The sequence below is a fragment of the Ischnura elegans genome, chromosome 3, assembly GCF_921293095.1.
Source record: "Ischnura elegans chromosome 3, ioIscEleg1.1, whole genome shotgun sequence".
NCBI classification, from domain to species: domain Eukaryota; kingdom Metazoa; phylum Arthropoda; class Insecta; order Odonata; family Coenagrionidae; genus Ischnura; species Ischnura elegans.
The window spans coordinates 30109098-30128137 of record NC_060248.1 but is presented as its reverse complement, the minus strand read 5'-3'; the positions used below and the strand labels follow the sequence as shown (position 1 = coordinate 30128137).

Genomic DNA, 19040 nt, shown 5'->3' with positions numbered 1-19040 from the left:
AATTTATTAAAACTGTCTGTAAAATGGACGAAAATTTAAACGTAAGCCCAGGGAAAGACACGTGGGGAAGGGGTGGGACAGGAGTCGACTTTTTGTTAGGGGTAGGCTTGGTGGTGAGGTTTGATATATTATAGGATGGGGGAGTCGTCATGCCAGGTGGGAGTGGTGGTTATCCCTGTTTAATGGATTTTTAATCGATAAACGACATGTTGTCTGAAGGATTTGATTGAACCTTATAATAAGGTCAACAATGGTCTTTTCGCTTCGTTTTTAAATAGCCGCTGATTAATTTATTTCATTTCGTTACTTAAGTACATAGTTCTCTGGGGATATTAAATATGAACCTTTTATAAGACTAGCGAGGTGGCTGTTTTCTTATGGACGAGTTTAATATGCACAGTTTGAGGTTACCATGATGACCCAAGTCGTCGAAGCCAAGGCTTGTGCTATTTATTTTTCTGTACCTAGCAAGAAAAACCTTGTTATTACTGGCGGAAGGGGGGTTTGTTATTTCCGAAAGTTCCTGAGATGCGTGGTTGAGGGTTCGAAATTGTGCTGGTTACAGGGGGCGAGTGGTGTTTCTCTCCCTTTGCCCTCGTGTGTTTGCTGCGGAACACGCGTATCGATTCGGACGAGGCGTCGCGCCGCCTCCCCCCACTCCGACGCTCGATAACGTCGTAGTCGTCGTCGGAAATGCCCAGCAGGGGGAGCTCGGGCGGGGGTCTGCAGACGAGACAGACCCTTCTCTCTCGTCATGTCTGTATTTGGACAGCAGTTGTATCAGCATACCTTTCAACGAGAGAGGAGGGAAGCTGGGAGGGGAGCAGGAATGTCGAGTGTCTCCCGTTTGTTCTTTAATTTCGTTGGCAAATAAGATGTCCTTTTGAAAAGGCTCTCGCTTCGCGGTGGTCTCGGCGCTTGCTGTTAGCGAATCCTGTATTAAATGTCTCGTCGTCAAGACGGTGGATTGACCATATGAGAGTTGTCAGTTCGTTTTGGGAGGCTTTCTCGCCTTTTTCGGACAGCTGAATCGTAAAGCTGATGTAAACCCTCTTTTTTTCACTGACAGCTTTTTTTGCCGATCTGAAAGCTTTTGTTTTGTAGGTCAAGGTCTGTGCAAGTGTAAGGCTGTGCCTCTCTATCCCGTTCGCTTTACATTTAAACTTGACTTAGGGTTGTGGAAAGAAGTGTGAAAAAGAAAAAAAATATTTCAATATGCCAATATTTTAAAAGAAATTTCCTTTTTCACAAAAACAACACATTACAAAGCCAACGATACACATGCGCCATTTTTTAAAATGCTTTTGTAAACTGGCTGGTTGTGAGTTTTGAGGTACAGCATGGTGTACGCGCCTTCGGCGCTGACAATTAGTGACTGACTCTTCACTCGGCCTAGGTCAATTGTTTTGACTTTTTACCGAACTCAAGTACCAAATTATCCTTGATCCTTCGATGTAATTTGTAGTGTACTGTGTATTTCATTGAAAGGATTTTAATCGTTAAGTATTGAACAATTAGAATGAAGAAGTGAACAAGTACAACGAGTTAGGTGGCTGTTTTTCTACTTAAATTTGAGCTGAGTTCATGATGGGCTTAGCCTTTATAATGTCATTTTTGCCGTTTTTCGGGCGAATCGATGTCCTTGATTCGTAGCGACTTTCATCGCGGATAAATCTTGAGGCTGTAGGATAAGCACTCTCCCTCTGTCGCAAATTTCCGTGCTTGCTTATTGGTTATAGGGTCATCGAACCGCATTCCAAGCGGCTTCAGGCGTGCCTTTTTTTCTTGTTTGCACCGCTATGGGCTCCCTCCACGGAAAACATGGCAGGGCGTCATTGTGTTTCTGTGCGTGCTGGCCTTAGCTTCTCCCCCTTTCGGGGATATTCTCGTTTCTCCCTGTCGACGAACTGCTTATCCGTTCTTACCTAGCTCTCTCACCCCTTCCCTTGTTTAGTTTTCTCTCTTTCTAAAGATCCGCTTGGGGATGAGGCACAAGGATGGATTTTCAGGCGTCAGACGGGGTTGATTATTGTTGACTCACTCTGTGGAATGGCAGGAATTTCTGGCGCTTATTTATGCGTGAATGCCATCGTGTATCCGTGAAATATCCTTTGATCTTTCATTTTTCAATCATAATCGCTGTTCGCTAATGCCAGTAAGAGAGGTTTCGCGCGGTAAATCTTTCTTACAAAATGCACCCTCTCCATATCTCGTCACTTGACAGGAACTGTTATGTCGTTCGTCGTCGTTGTAGGCTTTATGCTTTGGCATTTTTATTTAACAAATGTCCCTTGTTGCTCCCAAAGATAATTTTCTTAACTCATTATCTCTCTCTCTTCTCTCTCACTGAGAGTGTTTTCCATTCTCCATGTTTTTTCATGGGCTTTGCTCCGCTCTTTAGAATTTGGAACCCGAAGATGATGTGTGGAATATAACAGGGGTGTCGTACCGTGAACTCCATAACGGCTGTGGAAATATAGGTCGAGTGATGATGAACTAGCTTACGTGGTGTTCACTCTTCCGCTGGAAGCTCACGCATTAGAATCATCGGACCTGCTCTGATTGTGGCATTTATTGGGTGTTTTAATTTTGCCGCACCAAACCCCAATTTGGCCCATCCTAACCTTGGGTGGTGGCGTTTCAATGAAAACCCAAGTTTATCTGGTGTTGGTTTCTTATTACTGCACTTTCTATTAATTACTTGAATGTTATGAACAATATTTCCTGCGACAGTTACACATGAAAAGGTTATGCACAACCAAGTGAACGTATATTGTATACATTGAACTTCCATACGTTTTAACGACTGTGGAACAAATTCTATTTTTCTTTCAGTCATTCTTAAAATTGGACACTTTACACAATACAATTTCTCGTTTGTTGGGGTCTTAGCGATCGTTAGTACAAATTGATATACCGTTATGAAAGCCTCAAACTGTTTGTCGGCCTCGGTGGCGGCGGGGATAAGCCCTCGCCTACCATGCCGTAGGTCGCGGGTTCGAGTCCTGACTGGATAGGTTTCCCTTTCCAGGACATGGTGTGTGTGATTTTCTGTTGTTGATTGTTTAAAATTTCGCATTGTGCTATTTTCGGGGGTAATTGAGATAAATAAATTAAGTAGAAAATACCATAATTGAAACCTACGAGCTAAATCGATGTGTTGTATTACAAATTCGTAGTTTTTTATAGTAGTCAGGGTAAGTCCCGAGTCTTTCGAATAATTATGACGAATGTATTGTTTCCACTGCTTCCTAGCATCATTCTCCCTTATCTTTACTCCTCTGAGGTGTGTTCATTCAGCGTTCACAGCTCCTTGTAGTAGGAAACGAAGGGCTTCTCGCGATTCCCTTACATGCTCTCTTTTTCCCCCTCGCTTCTTAGGCTTCCGTTTATCAAAGTCCATTATGTCTGCATTTCCATTCGCCCTTGCTAGCGTAAGAAGTGTCTGATTCCCTTTGCAGTTGTATGCTAATTCATTTTTAGCATCCGCGTCCGTGAGGACGTTTTCAGTGTACTACAGGATTCAGTGTCCTTCAGAAAATTCTTTACCTTGAAATATGTTTTCTCGGTAGGATTTACCTTCGTCTAGGAGAAATATTTTTTGCCTTAAGTTGTCCTGTTGGAAATTATGTTGATATATATGAAGGTTCTAATATATTTATTGATTTAGATTTATGTATATTTCTTAATTCGTGTCATTAATGATTTTGAAATAATTATAAGAAACGGGGAAGAGGACGAAACTTTCGAGATTTGGGTATGTAGGAAAATGGAAAAAGTAAAATAGACGAAGAGGAATATCGTGGATGTGCTAAAGATGGTGGGTGAGAGGAGAAAACATCTTTGAGAACGGGGAGTACCTGCTGAGCGGGGTAGGGGTCTGAGAACCGTGTTGGAGTGATGAACTTTAGTCAAGCGGGGAAAGGGTAGGAAGAATATATGGTTCATGGATAAAATGAAACGGAATGGGTATTATGTTAAATGAAGATGTATCGTAAATGGAGTAGTTCAACATGATAGCAGTCCCTGAAATTGTCTCGGTGATTCGTGAAAATTTCTCTGTATAAACCTAACTTAAACCAGAAGCTAACCTTATGCTGCATATAGGTGTTAAGCCACCTCGTGCCAAGCCACGACCACCGAGAGAAATTCTCTCGGTGGTCGTGGCCAAGCACCCTGAAGGCGGTTCGTAGGGACGTAGGTGTGGAATACCTGTAATATCGATTTATGTCGACTTCTGTAGTAAGTTAAATTTTTCAGTTAGCAGTATTGAGAGGGAATAACTTAAATTATTTTTTAGTGGTAGTCAGCCTTCTTATATCCTAATGGGGTAAATCAATCAATCAACCTTAAAATGGATACCTCGCGTTCGTAATGCTTCTGGTTTAAATTTATTCTCTTACATTGTGGTTTCGAACTGTTTTCAGGTTCTCTTCTGTTATATTCTATTCTCATGCCACCACATGAGAAATGAGCGTCAGAACGACAATTCTGGTAAGCTATTTAGAAAGATGAAGGATTTTTTCATTTTTCTAAATAGCTTATCTTTCTAAATCTTCTCTTGAATTCAGGTGTGTCTTATATGTGTGTCTGGAATTGTGAAATTAGCAAAAGCTTCGGTTTTCATACCCAGAGTACCGATAAAAATACTGTGGGCGAACAGAAAACATATATGCTGACATGGTAGTTAATGCATTCATCAGTGAAACGGGGAAGTTAAAGCCTTTGTGGTGACATAAAATCCGGCACTCAGGAAATTTGGCCGTAATTTTTTAGCAATGAAGTTACGGTATTTACTGAATCTTGAAATTTTCTTAAATGGGTTCTAGGAAGGGGAGTTAAGTATAATTTCATAAGAATTCTCATTGATATGGGATGCAGATGAGTAGTATTCTAATCTTGTTAAAAGTTGAACCTCAAGTTCTGTTTATTACATTTCTAGATTATTGGGGAGTTCTGTTCGAGTGAGGGTTTCTCTGAGCTCATCAATTATCCCTTGGTGGTTGTTCCATTTCTCTTAGTGTACCCTGTGGCCAACCATTATCTGAATTTACTACCCTACCATCAATGTCATTCCTATCCTGACTTAAATACGGGTATATCTTAAGCAGAACCATCTTCCTTCCATTTCTCCTACCGTGGCAACGCTTCACTTAATTTCGAACCGGCACAACCAGTGTTGTGGGAACTGAACGCGTTGGCTCTAGCGGGCTGGGATCTTAAGTACACCGTTGCCTTGAAATTAACACCCGACCTGCATTTACTGTAATTAATGAAGTGAGCATTCATGGTATGTACTTCCTATTCCTCTCCGTGACAGCTCATGGTGACGGTAAGTGTTCTGCAATCGGGCCGATCTCTGGGTGGTGCTTGTATATTTTTAAGATATCCTTTGTTGCACCGGTAGTGCTTGGGTGCGGTAATGCACACAATTAGGTTTAGGCTAAAGTTATGCGCATCCCAGTTGGACTACCTTTCCTCTTTTTGTACAATGCTTCTTTATTTATGGTTCATTATCGGAAATAATGTTTTTCTATAGTGACATCTAGAACGAACTTTGCTCCATTCAGATACTTGGCATACCACTCCCCACTGTAGTCTAAGATTACTTCAATGCCATGTCATTTGAAGGTTTTCGGTTTTTTGGCTGTCGTAGGCGTACCACAGTTTATTTAAACAACAATATTTATTTCACGTGTCTTTATATAATTATTTTTAAGTCTTAAGATTCAGGAACGGTGCATGGACATAATATCCTATTATGAAAACGAGGAAAAGAAATATGTGATCATTCAGTTTGGAGTCAGAGAATAAAATAATTATTGAGAGAACTAGGCTCCTATTCTTTTCCTGCCAAATATTTGCCAGAATTCTTCTTGGCTTTGCAGCCGGATCAGGTTTTCCATAGCCGATTCCCACATCGAAACGTCCGGCTATAAAACCTGATGCGGTGGAGAATCCGAGACGAATTCCTGCGATTGGCGAGCGGCTATCATTTGACCCCCTCCCCTCAGCCAGAAGTTTGATTCAACTTTTGAATTGATTAAAGCAGCAACGCTGTCGTCCGCAGTGCAGCGATTCATAGGGAACAGATGGGGAGACTGTTGCGGGAGGGTCTCTGAGGAAGGATGAGAGCGCAAGGGGAGTGGGGAGGCTGAGGGAGAGAGGGGAGCGAAGAAGCGTGGTGCCTTAGGTCAGTGGGTGAGGGAGGAAGAGGAGCGGGGAGGTGAGGCAGGCTGCGGCTCCATTGCGCGTGCGGATCCTTGTCGAGGAGAAGCGTGGGATTCAGCGGGGCGGAGAAGAAGCGACTGGCCCTTTCGCCACCGCTCTCAGCTCTTCCTAGTTCACACCATTGTCCCCCGCGATCATTCCTTTCACTCTTCTCCGGGGATAGTGGGAAAACATTGAAAGCACTCTGTGAACAATTCTCGTGTCAGTATAAAACCATTTACTCATGTGGAAGGGTGATCTATTTTGTCTCAAGGGTTGCCTACATTTCGATATTTGTTCGGACATGATGCTTGGTACTAATACGTTATCATGAGCTCTATCGTTATCCAAATTCAATTCATGCGGGGGCGGATTAGGGTCGTTATTTTGGGAGACGTTTGTCTTTTTTTAATCATTAACGCTGGGAAAATCAAAAGTAACTCCTTCACCTATGGACTTCTCCCGCGAGAGTTTGAGTTCTCTGACGATTCGTCTACATCTACGCCTTACCCCGCAAGAACCTCAAAAGGCGTGTTGCGGGGGCTACGCTCAATTCATGCACAAGTTGTGTAACGCTCTCTGTTCGCTCGTAGCAAGTTTTTACGAATCGCGTAGCTGACCTTCATATGTTATTTAGCTCATTGGTCAATGTTAAGGAATTATGGTTTTCATGCACACCTTAAATTCACCGATAGGATTCCCCCAATTTTTTCCATGCATCGCTATTTCTTCCGCAAGGATTTTGCTTTTCGACGTATCGATGCAAAATGCTCCCCCTCCCCACCTCCAGTCAGCCGGTGGTCCTGCGCGCTGTCGACCTCCCTCCTTGGCGCCACCCACCCCTTCGCCTCCCCCTATCCCCCTTCCCTCTTGCGTGTGGATATGTATAAACTCCAGCCGGAGGTGCTGAATCGATCCCCCTCGGTCGCCGCGGGCGCGTCTGGGGCCGGCTGGAAGCGGTGGAGGGTCGATGACCCCTTTCCCGCTACCATCCCTTCAGCCCGTTCGCCTCATGGACCGTTTCGGGGGTGAGTGGGGGGTCGGGATGGCGCTTATGCGGATCGAAGGAGAAAACTGGGTCGCTGGAGGCGCCGACAACGCGGCATTGTCGCCGCCACAATATGAGTCCCACATACGCTGCCCCTCTGCCTGCAGCGGTGGCAGTTTTTGATTTTCCCCGTGCGAGGCAGGAATGCGTGCGTTTCGTTCGTTTTCGCACGCAGGTAGGCGGTCGAGAATCCGGGCCACGATCAAGGACCAATCGCAGCGAGGCGTGATGCTCGGGCCGCGGGGAAGGTCACTCGCTTCCCCCTCGTCCCGTCGCGTCGGGGTCCAGTTCACCCCCGTACACCCCGGCCGTGTTTCCCGCGATCGGATTGCGCGAGAGGGAAACCGATCATCGAGGGGAGAGGTCGTGTCCTTAGCTCCATCCGTGGCGTCCTTGGTGTTTCTCGCTAATTTTATGGGTAGGAATGGAAGACGCACGGAATGCATCTTCTGATATGACCACGTCGATGGTGGATATAATTTAGTTCTCAAGAATTAGGCTTAATTCCCTGTTTTGTACCCATTTCTACTCATTCGAGGCGGTCGTACTTTTCTTTTCAGCCGGATTTAGTCCATTCTTATTGTGCTTGTGGCAGTCCCTTTGTTTTTTTCTTGCTTCCTAAGATGTGTATTTGTATTCGTATTCTCACCGCACTTTTCAGCCACACCACGCTTGATTTCAGCGAACCCTCCATGACGATCAGTTTTCTTGAGTTGAGTTAACGGGGAGAATGGCCTTGCTGCGTGATGGGAAAGCATAGGGTTGCTGATTTTGAATGCCCTGGATCTAGGCTACAGCGATTTTTACTTGATTTTTAAGACAACCAACCTTGAACTCGACACCGTTTGTTATTAACGGCGTGAATAACAAATTCAGTGTTTCATTAGTGTAGAAAGAGACAAGTATTTTTCATTGTGGTATCTCGAGATATTTCCACCCGTTTAACCTTCTGGAGAACTTATTGTGTGTAATATGTAAATGATCAGTCTTGGTGGTTATATTTTATATCGCGTGACAACTTAAAAACTTACAAAGGAAAGGTGTCGTGTCCAAAATTTAAATGCCAGGTTGAATCCTGTTGATTTACGTGAGCTAATACTGAGATGTGCACTTAACATCCGTAAATTGAGCTCCATTTCCATTATTCAATTAGCTACATGTCGGAGTATTGAGGTTCAACGTTCTCTGTAATGGAGTGGCGAGCATTGTGGTCGAAAGAGAATCCATTTAGGGTCTATGAGTGTGTACGTCGGCATTTTTTTTATCTCGTCAGTTTTTCAACTTGGTGGAGCAATTGGTTTGGATTTATGAGGAGATATTTACAGCTTTACTGGCATTTGAGATGACGCTTCAAATTTCTGTATCTTTTCGTCAGTTTTTGTTAGTTTCGACCTAAAAGAAGTTTCTTATTAAAATAAACGTGAAAGTCACTGGGAGCGAATCATATGCCTGGGTTGGGACTCTTATAAATATTGGTGCAAATGACCTAAGTTGTCGAGGCACCCTAAACACAAATACTACTACTACTCTTATAAATATTTCTATGCGGCTTGAACCAGGGACCAAAAACCTTTTAAACTGCATTCGTCGCTAATTCGAATTACCATGGTTGCGTGACTAGTCTCCTAAGATGTATTTAAATTGCCTTCGTAACATATTAAATTTTAGCTGTACACATTTACTTACCACTATTTTCCATTGGAATGATTCGGTTTACAGCTGTTTGTTATGTGGTCCACTGGCAGCTTGCCAAACCCTGCAGAATTTATCTTTTTGCTTTAAAAGTGTTGTTTTCGTCTCAAGATCATAGACAGCGACCGGTGTCACCACCTCTACCTTTTCATCTGTGATTATAATAGTTTGCCAATCATGAATGTAGTGATATGGTAAGTGACGTGAAGTGTAGGAACTTGGCTCTTCTAATATTTACGAAGTGTGGAATCTCGCAAACTTTTGCTTTTATAAAGTGAGGTTTGAAGATACTCAGTGGAAAGCCAGTGACAGTACCTTGATAGAAATTTAATGCACTGGTCGATTGCACTAGAAAAATGCTTTTCGGGATTGGTTAAACCTTGAACTATGTCACCAATACACGCTGCCTTATTTTGTAGTTAAAAGGGAAAGCGAAGTAGTCTGCTAACAGCGAATTTGGAAGAGTTTATCTATTTTCACTTGTTTTGCCCTTCTTTCTTCGTTCTAATTCTGTGGATGCAGAACATCTATAGCATTATTCCTCAACTTTTACTATGTTTTTTTTCGGTATGTGTTGGCTTTTACTGATTTTTCCGTTGTTGGAATTAAGGTAGGGTTTTTGTGGTGGTGAAATTTTATATGGCATATTCATACTGAAGTGAATTAATTACCACTATCGCATGAATCGGTCAACCTTCCCCTTGTTTGTTCATTGACGTATTCTAGCTCAGAGGTAGAACATTGTTTGTCTAACAATAAGTGGGAATTCAGACTCGCATTTGCGCTTGTAAGCACTACTCAAGTCCCTGGAAGTCTTTCTGTAAAGTCAAATGATTTTTCCATCGTGGCTTTGTTCGAGTAATGTAGATGTTTTTATCGATTTGTTAATTTAATAGAACTGAAGTTTCTTTTTCTATTTCCACATTCGATTTTTTTCGGACCCCATTCCTCTTCCTCATGTAGCGTTAATTTTTGTCAGTTTTATTTTCTTTTACCAACTTCATATTACTCACCTTATTCATTTGGGTGAGATTATCATTTTCTGACGAATTAAATGTATTGCGTGGAAGGTTTTTCTTCCTATATAACGTTATTAGTATCACTCATATTTCGCCGAATCTGCATTGTCTTTGTTATCTTTTTCTTGATGTTTATAGTTCGTTTTTCAACAGAAATCCTTGTTATATATTTTGAACCTTGATTTTAAACCTTCATCGTTGTCTTGGTCGCAGTTTGCTGTCGTTCAGTTACAAGTAGAGTGTCCCGTTCTTCGAAATAGCTTCCGCCACGCTTGTCGTGCCCCTTAGTGATAGAGATAACATGCTCGTCTTGGTTATTCATTTTTATATTCGTCGAATTTTATCTGTCCGATTGAATGGTGGTCTCGTGACCAGTCTTGCTGGCGACGCTTTGGTGGCTGTCGAGGAGGGAGGACTGGAGTATAAGGCTCGTGGAGGGGGGCGTGAACACGTAACCCCCTCCTTCCTTCGTAAACTCTTTCGATTCCCTCCTACCCCAGTCTGTCCGCGGCGTCGTCCGGTGTTCCTCCCCCACTCCTTTCCCAGGTGATATGATACCGCATCGTGCGAGCTTCGTGTCGCAATCTTAGGACTTCCCCCCTCTACGTACTCCTTAGACCCAATCCACCATTTTTCCCAACGTCATGAAATTTCGGTTTTGGCAGTTATAATTTTTATGGTCCTCTATCTTCGGAAAAAAAATTTAATCGATCATGAATTCTTTTGAGTGGCTCCCATCGTTCAGTATGTGATTACTTTGCTGGGTTCTCTTACCCTAAAACCGTAACGTGGAGAGTGGAAACTCCCTTTTCACTTCAGTCATGTAGCTACGGTTGTATGTGAAACAAAGGCGGAAAATTTGGAATGCGAAAGTGATATTACCTTGGGACCTGGTGAAATTACCATCTTTGCCGTAGATGATAATTTATTTTGACATGTCCAAGGTTATTACTATTAGTCGTTGGTCCTCGTCTTAAAATTTTGTTCTTCCGAGGTGTGAATGTGTGTGTGCAATGTGTTTGTTCTTCCTTGAAGCGTGAGGGAATTAAGAGTATTTTTTTCTGATTTTTTTCAATTGTATTGTTTTGTGCCAAGTAATAACTTTAAAAACAAAATTTGCCTTGTTCGTAGTTTTTATTTTTATGGATAAAAGCAATATGATACATTTAGCTTTTACTTTTTTACCTTTTTAGACATGGCATCTCTTAATAGCCTATGAAATTTTGCTCGTGAAAGCCTTCCTTCTTCTTTTATATCATAATTAGTGCTGCGGTAAAATATGAAATAAGCTTTCGAGACTCTTATCCAAAATGCCTTTGATTTGGTAGTCATCGGCATGTTGCTGGAATTGTTTTGTGGTAAATAACTTTCTCTCAGATAATATTTGCCCTTTGCCGTCGGAATTATTCGAGGTCTTGCTTTTACTGTCATGTTCTTTATTTCATATTTCTTCGTGGTCTCAGTGGTGTTTCTATTAGTTTCTCTCCCTTGCTCAAGTAGCCTCGTAAATTCAATGGGCCAAGCAATTGGTAGATCACGCCCTCTATGTGGCGGCCCCGATGCTAAAATGTCGTCCGTGTGTCCGGCATTTCCGTTCGCGAAACAAGCGGAAGTGCTGGACTTCCGCCCTCTTGTCGCTTTCACGTGCGTCGGCTCAGGGGTCTGCGATAGTTCGGTTTCCTCAACGCCTGGTTTCGTTGTTGTGGTTATTCAGTGTCACTCTTTTAAAGCTAAAGGCTTTAGTATAATTAGGATCCACTATGAGGATCTCGAAATTTACGTTACTTATAGATAACTCCACTGCAAAAACGCTCAACAATCGCCTAACGAAGCATAAACGCTCACCTCCAAGGTTGGAGAATAGGAGATGAGCGTTTATGCTCCGGACACTGCCAGCTGAGCGGATTCGTATTGTTGGGCTACTAGATGAGCGGATTTGATTCGACGGGCGATTGTTGAGCGTTTTTGCAGTGGAGGTATCGTTATGCTAAATGGCTGGTGAGGTCTAAAAATTGTTATTATTCGCGCTCGAAGGCTGAAGAACGGAATCCTCATCTAATTGTCCTATGAATGTAAGATTTCACATGTAATCGTTTCAATGATTCGTTTATAAGCTTCATTGATTTTAATTTAAAATAGAAAACGGTATATGTGCGATTCCTCGCAGTTTAATTTTCTTACGGCTTTGAGATATTGTTTTTCTACTAATGGCCTGGAGAGAACCACATTTCTTGAAAAATGCTCACTCGGTACCTATCGTTCAGCAATGAAATTAGCCATCATGAAATATTTTATTAATTTACTTTTTCTGATACTCATGTGTTAAATGTCAATATTGATACACAATTAAAAGCATGAATCAATTTTTAATGACTTTTTGTACTACATTATTACTGTTTTATCGAAAGCAAAAATATTTCTCTAAGCTGAAGTGGAATAAGTACCTTCGTGTTAATAATTTTCTTTGGCTGAATGTTTGGCAAAACTGTCATGCCATTATTCAGGATCATCTTTTTCGTATTTATTTACTTAAAAATTGTATAGTCTAAACGCTATATCGGTCGGTTAATTATTACAATCATTCAATTAGGCACTCATTATGATGGAAATACCTTCATTTGTCCGCGAATGAAAAATAACTTCCGCTCGAATTTAATGGGGACGACGTACAGTAGTCGCGCCAGACGAAATTGCAATGGCAATGCACTCATGACGGTATCGTTTGCCCCGTGGCCCATATATTCGACTTTCACAGTTGACCGTGCGACGATCGTAAGTGTATATTTTTATTCGTGGCCGCCATTGGGGGCAGACGGCGGTTTTGGCCTTTGAGGTGTCTCTTTTCCCTCTGGTGACGACAGCTGGATGACGCAAGAAGTCTAGTAGAGGGAAATCAGGGTGCGAACACGATATTCCAGCGTGTGAGTCTGTTCAAATGAGAATGGCGGCGTACCTTCGGAAGGATTACAGGGTTAGTCTTCGACTGGCGGGATGGAGGACGCGAAGGGCAGACGTACTCGTCCAAGCATTTGATCATTTAAAGTATAGAGGCGGTGCTAATAAAAAAAATGGTCCTCACGTGAAAATATTTTTCATGAATAGCTTGGTCTTGACCACTAGTGTCACAAGTATCATAAGTTGCTGTGAGGCATCTTGAATAAACTTGCGGGAAAATGTCGTATATAGCTTTTAATGTAAACGGCTTGACGTCAATGGTCCGGGCTGATGCTGGGACCCACTGTATCACTTGTTTACTGCTTAGAGAGGCACATCTTGGATATGCACATAATCGAGGGTTCAAAATCAATCCTTCTAAGGTTTCAATAATAGATGGAGTGAATTGTCATCCCTAACTGTATCTAAATTCATTACGAAGTCGGTTCTATTTACACAATTTTTCGCGTAGCTCTTTGAGATAGTGCGCGTCGAGCAGCTAGAAATTGAAAAGCTTAGTAGAAACTTGATAGCGTGTCGAACTATTTTGCGCGCGAAAAATTCAATGGAAGAAATTGGCCAGCTTTTTAATTAATTAATTATATGAATAAAAAAGTAGTAAAGCAGTACAGGGAAGACTGACTGTATGAATTGTTTATTGTAGTAACTCTTACGATTTGTAAACTGTGATATCTAGCTGCTAAAACCTTCCAGTGTTTAATTTTTGTACCAATAATGTATGATGTCAAATATAATACGATTAAATCAGAATCATACTAAGTTATATGAGAAAATTCTTAGTTCGACTATGGTGGGCCATTCGAAAAATAAACGCTTTCATACTGCACTTACAGTGAGTTTTCTTTGTTTTAAGCAAATTTTACGGAATTTTCGTACACGTGGCGTCTTATTCATTATTTTCGATATTAGTGTATTAATGTTTATGGAACACATAAGTCTGCAATTTTCGTTGTGATGCATCATTATTTACCGCCATCACAATAACCACCCGTATTGTGCGTCGTTGGTCGTCTCTACTACTTCTGTCTGGATACCGCTTTCCTTTCCTTTCGTTTGCTCGTTGTGAAGAGGGAAGAGGTGTGTGGAGGGACTCTCCCTTTCGCTGTTTCTTGAGAGAGCAGTTCGCCGAGAGAGGTTTCTCACCCTCATCGAGCGTTCAACCTCCCTGGTCTCATTTTTTTGCGGTTGCTAATCTTTCATTACCTCAGAGTATCACGTTGCATGTGAGGCATTTAGTGTGTGTAACATTTTTTTTATTCGCGCGTTCTTAATATCCTAATAATAGACTTCAAGGTATCCTCATGTATAGACTTAGAGAAAGCGTTTTTCAGCGTTAGTTCGATCGCTTTAATCGTGTAGCCTGAAGTGGAATCTGGTTAGATAATTTATTGTAGAAGAATAAAAGAAGACAACGTTCTGTATTTGTTTTGGGGGAGCGACTGGAAATGTTATCATGTGTCACATTTTGACTAAATATTGGCTGCTCTCTGGATTTAGGGCCAGGGGCTGTAACACTACCAATCAATGTAACACTACTCATCTACTATTTATTTGGTTTCGTGTTATCTTAGGGTATAAAAACACACTTAATTATAAAATAACATGCACAAAATATCACTTTTACACTTTTATATTCAGAATATCATAAAATAAGACTAATTGGGCCCAATTTACAATCGATCATTATAACAAACAGATTGCATAACTTCCATTTATATTCCAATGGGCTTTTAACTCTTCCCCTTGTGCACTTATAATAACCATTCAAGTCTACTTATCGGGTTCACTGCTCGCGTCTCCACTCAAACACTGCCGGACGGTACAGTACTCCACAACTCCACTCTCTGCCTGAAATCTTCCTCAACGATCCCTCTCTCGATCTTTCTCCACCTTTTTTTTATTCACGCGTCCTTCCTTCTATCGGTTCTCACTCTTGTGGGCGCCTCCTTTTTCTTTCCGTCCTCTGTTTTTTTCGTATTCTGCCGAACTTATAAAACACGTCTTATACGTAACTCTCTCAACCCACGGCTTTAGTTTTTCTCCCGATCTTTTATAACACGTCTATCTCTTCCTTCTCTCCATAACCGACTCCTTAGTTTTTTCTTTTCCGCATCCCTCACTACCATTCTTGCCTCCTCACTACCATTGTTAATTTTAAATTATTTCAACAAAAAACTAGTGGTGGGCAAAGTCGATCATTTTAGTGATTCAATCATTTTGACTCGAGTCACATAAATGATTCAATCAATTGATTCAATCATTATGATCGAAAAGACTCAAAGGAATCAAGATCGAAAAGACTCAAAGGAATCATGATCGAAAAGGCTCAAAGGAATCATGATTGAAAAGACTCAAAAGAATCAAGATTGAAGGACTCAATCAATGGATGTAATAGATTAATTTGGAATAATCGAATAAATGCTGCCCCATCTGCGAAGAGCATTGGTAACGCTGATTGCTGTCCTTATTATCATTTCATATACTATTTTGATTTTGTATTCCTATATGAGTAAATGAGATGGCAAAAATGAAAGAAGTAGTGTCATGAAAATATTTGGGTAGGCAAAACTGCCACAGTTTCTTAACACTAATAGAATAATTTCGAACTATAACACAAAATACACCACAAACTTTGCATGAATCTGATCTGCAGGATAATTTTATGAACGGCACAATAAAATGTTAATAGCTGCAACTTCTACTTCTTAACATTCTCCTACAAGAGTAATCTTAATATTTTCCTTTTACGTGTAGTGGTGTAATTAATACTATTAACTGCTGGAAAACATGTAAGCAAAAGATTACACAAGTGTTCAGTTCTTTATAACATAGTATTTAAATTTTCTCACAACTGTTTCTGCCCTGACGAAAAGAGATCAAGCATCGATCGTTCCAATTTTTGAAACAAACCGGAAACCGGGATGATTGATATGAAACCGGAAGAGATTGATGATCGACTTGTTTAACGAAATGAATCATGAGTCATTTGATTCACCTAGTGATTCAATCTTTTTGATCGAATCGTTCATGATCGACCCATCACTACAAACAACATGGTGGCTTGTTTATATTATGTTACAGGGTGACTCGATCCTAGAAAAGGGTCACCGAGTGAAGGGGCAGCTCTGAGCAGGCCCATAGTCTGACCGTGCAAGGATCGAATCTGTACAGCTGATGCATTCCTGCCCATCAGTCCTCTTTAAACTGCACATATACCCTAAAGGCTCACCGTGAAGGGATATACCACCTTATACCACCTTTTACGATTGGCCGTTAACAGTAATGAGCGCTGGAGATCGTTGGTAACCTTGGCCCGATTTCAACTGAATTAGATCGACTTTCGTGTTTACATTCGATCTCACTTTTTGTTTGCCATCAACGAAACGCGTAAAGATCAAGTGTTGAATCCATTACCGTTCAGGCATTGCCATGGTATCAGCAGCTCATTCCTGGGGTATCAAAAGTGCTTTTTTGTGTCTGTTGTAACAAATGAAATGATCAGAATTGATGGTGGCATGCGCAACTTCGTGAAATTCCCATTCGGATGAAATGCTGCTTGCGGTACACGTGTAGCGCGTGTTTGCATCGGCTTGTAGCGTCGTAGTGGGCGTACTCGTTGAGCTATTCACACAATCGTAAACGCTGTCATCATCATCAGATTAATGTACCTGAGGTTGAAGATTTTGCTGTGGACGTTTGTGATTAGTTTCAGCCACGCTGAATCTCTCTCTGTCGTGATGTAGAAAAACCTGCTTGGAATTTTATTTTCGTTCCATTCAAGGTCTGGAATTCTATTTTGGCCAAAAATATGCAGTCCTTTATCTGACTTACATTTAGTGGATTTTTACTCGGCCTCGTGGCCTAGAGAAGGGGTCGTGCGAGTGTAAAGGATGCTGAGGATATTTATGTCGACAGGGTAATGTCTCTCAATTAGTGGGGAGATAAGAGATTGGGAGGTTAATGAGGGTACATAGTTGGTCAAGGATAGTCGAATAGGTGTCGAGTAGTTAGGTTGCGTTCATGACGAATTTTTTTTCTGGTTTGGAAGCTTTGAATCTTCAAGAAGAACGACCAGGAGATTACCGCTCTTAGTTGAACTATTCTCGAGTTTTCTGCATGGTCGACAGCTACTAACTGCAGAAAGAAACTGTATTTTATACAAAACTCAGTTTTAATTTCTTCATGGAAAGGACATACTTCTGATTTCCCTGAATATTTATTTATTTCACACACCACCGAAAACAGCACTGTTCGGCCTTTACATCGAGGTTGATAACATTTAACAATCACAAACATCCATGCCCTGGGTAAGGGTAACTTACCCAGGTGGGACTCGAACCCACGACTTTCGGTTTGGCAGGCAAGGGCTTTACCCCACCGCCACCGAGGCCGGCTGCTATGAATATACTGCTATGGCTTACATTGATTCGCAGGGGTTAGCTTGAGAAAACGGATCAAAAGAATTCGAAGCTAAAAATCTCGGTTATCGCGATTGGCGTTAATAATGTTCACATCCCAGTTGGCCGATGCATGTTGGCTGAAGCATATATCCTTCACATGACCTCCACATCTGTTACGGTCAGTGAATATTTAATTACCGCTGTCTGGAACGAGAGAGGGTTTTTACTCGGTGACGCGGCCCTCTCCCCTTCGGCCGGGGTTCCTTTCTCGGTTATGCAATCAACGTCCACTTCATTGCGTTGTTGTTGTAAGTATAAAATGTTGTGCGTTTTCTATGTATTGCCCTTAAAGGAATGAAAAAGTGGCATTTTTCTCATTGCATCGAAAATCCAACTGCTCATATCGTGAATTATCCGGACTAATAGTGTGCACCGCAGTAAAAAAAAAGTTATGTTATCACTTAGCGTAAATGGGGGGGACATTTCCGTTGTGGTAGTAATTTAGTTGAGAAAAACAACTCAAAAGTCAGTGTTATTCCGAAAAATTGGATCTTGTCACCCTCTTCTGTGGTATTGAAAAACCCTGTGGGAAGTAATGAAGTAGCAACAGGGCGATGAGAATTCTACGGTGTTGCTGGCAGTGGGAAATAATAATACGCGGATGATGCAGGTACAGTGAAGTCATCGTCATCACTGATCAACAATACTAATGTTGGTTTATCGCTCACACCTTATTATGTTTTCTCTTTCACGTCTTTCGTCTGATCCATATATTCTAACAGAAGTCTTCCTTCTCCGATGTTGCCATCCACTCCTGACTCGACTCGATTGTTTTCATCAGACCTTTATCCCTCAACATATAGCCGATTAAGTTTTCCCGTCTTTTTATTCAAGTGTCCATGAGGTTTCAATCCTCTCCTACTATTCTTAGCTCTTCCTCTTTCCTCGCTCGGTCGATCAATTTTATTTTCATTATTCAATATGTACGTCAATTCGAATCATCCTCACTCGATGTCTCTCTCTACTGCTGTCATCGTCCATGCCTTATTGCCGTGCATTGGAGGTATGCTTATGTGGTGGGAATATGAAAGGAAAAAGATACTAGTAGGAAGGAGAACTGCTCGAGTGGTAGTACAGCTTTCGAAAGCAATTTTGCGTTCGGAGAGACGTTCTGAGGGAAAGCTATTAAATGAAAGTGCATCATGAATCCGTGCCCTACCGTCCGCGCTCTCACACTAGGCAACTCCCTAATCCTTTTCCTAATCGCGTCGAGTCCCACATTGTCCCCTTTAAGCTCGCTTCCCCTCTTACCCCACCATTGAATAAAATTTGCATTGTTCCATTCGTCTGACGCCCTTTCCCAACGTCCGTTCCACGGGATTCATCCAAATGCCTTCACTATATTCTCTTTATTTAATCCGTACCGCCTTCATCGCTCCTAGCATTCGATGATATCTAGGTATTTATTGAGTTCTCGCGCGTGTTTGGTCTGCCGAAGCGATGTGTGCCTTGGAAGCACATAAAACTGCCCAATTCGTTGTGTTGTGGGCTCCTTGCCACTGAGTGCTACAGCACGAAGTTGGTTCTGTATAGATGCGGTTAGTGCTCACCTCAGGTGCTACTATTATGAATGTTCTGATTATATGGTTTTGCTTGATTTATTTGAACCTTCCATCAGCTATTGTGTATTATATTCCCGAGTTACTATTAGGTAAG

General features: G+C 41.6%; 1 protein-coding gene across 13 annotated transcripts in view; it reads left to right on the top strand.

The window, feature by feature from the left end:
- LOC124155608 (protein hu-li tai shao) overlaps positions 1-19040 on the top strand; it is a 172791-nt gene that overhangs the window by 11316 nt on the left and 142435 nt on the right. The window lies entirely within an intron of this gene.